The sequence below is a fragment of the Manis pentadactyla genome, chromosome 15 (assembly GCF_030020395.1).
Source record: "Manis pentadactyla isolate mManPen7 chromosome 15, mManPen7.hap1, whole genome shotgun sequence".
In the NCBI taxonomy this organism is placed as follows: Eukaryota; Metazoa; Chordata; class Mammalia; order Pholidota; family Manidae; genus Manis; species Manis pentadactyla.
In genome coordinates, this window is record NC_080033.1 from 24,329,993 (window position 1) to 24,335,619 (window position 5,627).

The window sequence follows — 5,627 nt, forward strand, 5'->3', positions numbered from 1 at the left end:
TCAAGTAGAATTTGTTTCCAGAAATTAGTGCTGGGATATTGTTAAACTGTGTTCAATATTCTGTCTCAGTCCTTAGGAGAAGCTTGTTTAGAAAGAATGTTCTGTGAAATGAGACATGTATGAATCAAAGGATGCAATGAATTGAGTTAATGATTCAACATTCATTAAGATGTGAACTTTTGTGGGGATTTAAGGCATCATATACATTTATAAACAAAACAAAGTGGTCTCAGCAGTATTCAGTTTGTTTTGGGATGACTGGCAGGATAGGATTGAGTCCCAGGTTCCCCTTCACTATGGGGATTCCTGATTCTCCCATTGTAACACGAGTGGTGGCAAACAAGCCCTTGGTGAGTCACTTCTGGGCATTGACGTGTGTTTTCTCATGTGTTTTTCCCTGGACAGCAAGCATTTGCTGTTGTTTCCTGTGCCGGGAATATAGCAGCAGGGAGTCTCAGGTGTTCTCTAACACGCACTCGTGACCACCTGCCGGGCACCCGGGGCTGCCGTGTCAGGCCGGGCAGTACATCAGCTCATTCTCAGGTGGAGAGGCAGTCAGCACAAGCGTAAGTGATGTCTGTCGGGAGTAACCGGCGCCATGATGGCAATGAAGGCAGGTGGGGGCACAGGGGGAACTGGCAGAAGGCAGAAGTGAGCATCCCCTGAGGGAACAGTCATGAAGAGGTGTGGCCGAGCCTCCAGGCAGAGGGCAGCCTGGGCTCCGTCGAGGGGTGGCAGATGTGGCTGAGGGGGTTGGAGACGGGCAGATGGGCCTGGAGGACAGGGGGGGTCACATCACGGTGGCCACATGGGGTCTGCAAAGAGGCTTTTATTTTGAATGAGATGGGAAGCTGTTTGAGGATGAAGATCTTTAGACCTTTGCTAGATTTAAACCACGGGCCAAACAGGTTGGAAACCTAAAGCATGCTTTGGGGACCACCCTGTGACTGGGGCCTGGCAGGCCAGGGAAATCCATCAAGGAAGGAGCAGTGAAGCCCGAGGGAGAGGAGGGGCCGAGGCAAGCCCAGCCCCGGCCTGGGCCTTCCTGCAGAGGCTGCATGGTTTCTTCGATCACAGTGGAGAACAGGCCCAGAGACAGCAAGAATACTGGCCCCCAGGTGGCACCAAATGGGCCCTTCACAGGCAGTTATGGGCACCACTGAGTCCAGGATTTCTCAGCTTGTGCTTGGACAGCAAATTCCATGCTTGATTTTCTAGTGCTAAACAAGGCGTCTAGAATCCTGCCCTGCCCATCCCTTGGGGTCACCAAGACATCTGGACTTCCTGGGCCCACTGTGGTCTTCTTGTGTCCTTCATGGTCAGGGAACAAGTCTCCAAGTCCAGCCAAGTGTCTCTGCATGTTGGAATCCATGAGTTTTTACAGGTGTGCTGTGTGAAAATGGGCATCCGCGGTGTGGCTGTGAGTAACACGCCCCATGGCTTTTCTACCTTGAAATTCCTTCCGACCTTCTCTTTACCTGGTAAGCCAAGGTGGCTCAGAGAAGGAGCAGGAGCTGAAGCACGAGCAACCTGGAAAGAAATCTCATGTTGCTCCTCTCAGCCCTGGGGGAGCAAGCCCTTGGCCCTGCCGGGGTGGGAAGGGGACTGAGGCTGTGCTGCCCCTGGATTCCCAAAGCCTCAGCTGAATGCTGGTGCTTTGCCTGCTCCTTGGCCTTCAGCAGATGCAAACTGCCGCAGGGCTGCTGACTGGAGGCCTCCCAGCACCCTGCGTCCCTGTTATTACGGCAAACTTAAGAGTAGTAAATAAAAGGAACAAACAAAATAAAAACACAAAATGAAAAAATAATTAAAACAATAACTATTCCATTCATTCTGAGCACATCATCCAAGATTGCATTAGAAAAAACTACAATAAAAACATGCTTTTAATCTGATAGTAAAAAAGCCCAATAAAATAAAAATGAGCTCCATTAATGAAAATAATGGCTCTTACCCCAGCCAGTTAAAATGCTGAGCTTATGTGTTTTGGGGTTTGGGGGAGCTGAGGACTGTTTTTTTCCACAGCGCGTGATAGATTTGCTTCTGTTGCATCCTGGCGATGGCCCCAGCTAATTAGTATTGCTCAATCTGGAATCTTACCCTTTGTATGAGGCCCAAAGAAATTGGGTAGGAAGCAACTGATTCCGGGGGAAATGGGCAAAAGGGGACCTGTGCTCTATTTAAAATTTGGACCTGAGGAAGGACCTCAAATATGTAGCTGTGTGGATATGTGTGTGTGTGTGTGTGTGTGTGTGTGTGTGTTCTCTTTCTCCCTCTCTCTTAATCTCTCTCTCTTCCCCTTCTTCCTCATTACTTCAATTTGCTTTTTCCCCTTTCAAGAAATGACTTTAATTTTCTTGCAGGTGACAGGCTCTGCCTCAGACTCCTTTTGGTGGAAGTGGAGGTATAAACAGATAGCCCACTTAATAGGAGACTTCAGCAAGACCCTTGCGTTCTGTTTTTGCCTAGCAGCATGGAGCTCAGCATTTCCTCCTGCAGACACCCATGCACTGTCTTAGAGTTCTTCCTCTCCATGGCCTGCTCCTGGGAGCTTCCTCCCATTCCTTCCTAGCATCTATTACCAACTGTAATTTGTAATTACTTGTATGTTTACTTGCTTGGTTCTGAATCCTTTGAGTGTAGCTACAAAAGGAGAAATGGCACCATTCATAGTCCACGTCTTGACCTCCAAAGACTTTGCAGAGAGCCGCCAACCTCGCCAAACCCAGGATGAAAGTCGTTCAAAGAAACTCTCTGTCCTTTTAATCAACTCCTCTGCTGCCCTCCCAGGGCCCTGATGCTACTACTACAAGTACTTATTTGTTCAAATGAATATTAACATTGTAATTTAGTACCTAATTATGCTTCTCTAGTCATAACTGGAACTGTGGTATTAAAATCCTTACATGCTCTTTGGCTATCAGCATGTACCTTTGTCAATATCCTGGAATTGCCGGAGATTTCTTTAATGTACAATCTTTGTGCTCACGTCTCTCCCTGTCGCTGATCCTCCCATGTCCCTTACAGATTTACTCTCAGCTGCTGCAGGTTGCACTTAGCACTGTAGTCTTGCTTGAATAAAATGGGAGGTTTAGAGTTCAGCTCTTTCTTAAAGAAGCGTGTGCATACAGGGTTTTTGAAATGGCTTCATCTTGTGTCTGATGATAGTACCAGCCACACAACATTACAATTTTAGGATTCTATTTTGGGGAAAAATTGCCAGCCTTCAAGTATCTTGCCTCACACATAATAAATGCTCAATAAAGTTTGCTTAATGTCTCATATCTCTAAGTCAGAGGTCTTCAGTCCTGGATACACAGAAGAAGATGAGTATCTTTAAGTAGACTTCATACCTGGTCTATTGTCAGAACAATGAAATCCATATCTCTATGGATGAGGTTTCCAGATGGTTCCCAAGACAAGAAGGATTGACATCACTGCTCCAGACACAACCAACGTGAATATGTTTTAAAGAGCCGCTGTTCCCTGAATGACCCATTCCAGTGTATAGCAGCCACTGACCAATGATTGAAACTTGGTTTCTCCTTGGAACTTTTCTACAAACTAAGTAGCCATATCTAACAGTGTGGTGGTGGAGGAAGGAATTTAAGTTTTATATTGGTAAAAATACTTCTGAAAAATTGATCTATAAAAAAAAGACTGTCCTAATAGGAATTATTTGTATCTGAGGTGCTGTTTGCTATCCTAATTTCCAAGTGTTTTATGCAAATTCTCCCATAAGGCAAATCCTGCCTGTTGGGAGGACTGGGTGGATGTCCACACAGGATGCTGATGACTTAAAACCAGCAGTCCTGATAATAAGAAACAGGAGTACCATCTAGGGTTTCTACTTGGGAAACATCTACTTGCAACTGGGGAAAAAAAATACAACAACTGGTATGTCAGTAAGTCACTGTCTGAGAAAATGTGCATTTTCCAACAACTCTCTTGTGTTTAGAAATAGACTTGCTGAACAAGGAAGACCTGTGTGCTGGGGGATCATGGAGTAGCTTGGGGGTGGCATGGGCCTCCTGAATGCAGATGCCCTGCCTCACCAAGAGCCTCCACTCACTTCCTTGGGTACCCCGGCCAGCCCTCCACCATCTGCATGCAGACTGATTGTCTTCATCCAGCTGTTCTAGCACCAGGCCATATCAGAAAACCTCGGCTAAGTGGATTTAGGTTAAAGGCCTTAGCACAGTTTGATCTGGTTTTGCTCAAGGCCGTATGACAGAATCACCTGGCAAACTTCCCCTAACTATAATCCAGGGCCCGGATCTTGGAGATTCTGATTCTGCAAGTCTCTCAAGTGATTCAGGCAACCTGTCTTCTGGAAACCGTGGCTAGGCTAGAGTGCAATACCAGTGAGCAGAGCCTGCCTGCCTGGGTATGTGGACATTCTGTGAATGCTCACTTGTCAAACTGGGCAGGCTGGGCCATGGAATTTCACACAGGTGCCTCAGAGTCCCTGGGTTGGGGATCAAGGTGGTTGGTCTCTCTCCTTCTTGGATATGTTGGGGTCCTAAGATAAATTTCGTTTCCATAGATAATTCTGCCAAGGTTTTAGTTCATGGTCACAGATAATCCCCTAGGCCAGTATCTCCCACAGGAGTGTCATTGTTATGCAGGGGGCAGGAGAGAGGCGGTCCTCCCCATCTTTACCGCTGGAAAGAATGAAAAGTAAAATGAAATAAAATCAATAAAACAAAACAAAACCAAACAAAACTACACCATCCCTGGAGCCTATGTGGGCTATGAAAATGGTGCCTCAGTAGGGCCATCAACGTAGGTGAAGTGCCCCATCTGTCTTGCAAATGGTCATTCATAGGATTTTCACTTGGGGTCTGGCCTATTCTGAGCACCATGAGTGCACTGGAGGGACAGTGGTTTGGAACCTGGGTGTTGAGGTTTGGAAGAAACCACCCCCCACCCTCCTGTATCCATTCTATTTGTTCTTGTAGGAACTGTTCTCCTTTAGTTAAGTCAGCGTGGCCATTGGGGCAGGGCTGGGATGGGAGAAAGGAGAACTGGGCTCTACCACCAAATAGTAAGCATGCCACATCACTCTTGTTTGGCTTCAGCAACTTCGAGCTTCCAAATTTCTGTGATAGTTTTTTTTTTTTTTGTTAGTGTTCCTTCATCTAGGAGACAGAGATGTGAGAATCAGAAAACATGATAGCATGGTATACTGTTTCTTAGGAAGGTCTTCTCCAACTTTCCACCCCGGCTTTCCTTTAAAGGGAAGAGTCTTTAATCATAGATAGTGGCAGAATTTTGGTTGAGCTACACAAGTGGTTTGGATCTGTTGGGAACCCTGAACATGAGAAGCACCATTAGTCACCATCTGGACAGCAGATTCCTCATACTCCACCCAAACTCATGGTCATGTGGGCTCTCTTAAAGACAGGCAGATAAAAAACCGCAACTGTAAGCATTCATTGTTATTATTGGGAAGGATATAAACTCACAGAAAGAAAAAGAAAACATACCATTTCCCATCACTGTCCACTATGATAACATTCCATCCATTTATTGATGCACATGTATTATCTATATTGTTTTTACAAATATTGTATATATTATTTTATAACCTGATAGTTTTCACTGAAACATACAACTTGGACATC

General features: G+C 45.8%; 1 long non-coding RNA gene across 1 annotated transcript; it reads left to right on the top strand.

The window, feature by feature from the left end:
• Nucleotides 1-411: 411 nt before the first annotated feature.
• LOC118934374 (uncharacterized) lies at nucleotides 412-4,479 on the top strand. The gene is made up of 3 exons (XR_005033443.2): nucleotides 412-566; nucleotides 1,219-1,384; nucleotides 2,364-4,479. It is a non-coding gene; the product is annotated as an uncharacterized LOC118934374 (long non-coding RNA).
• Nucleotides 4,480-5,627: the final 1,148 nt, after the last annotated feature.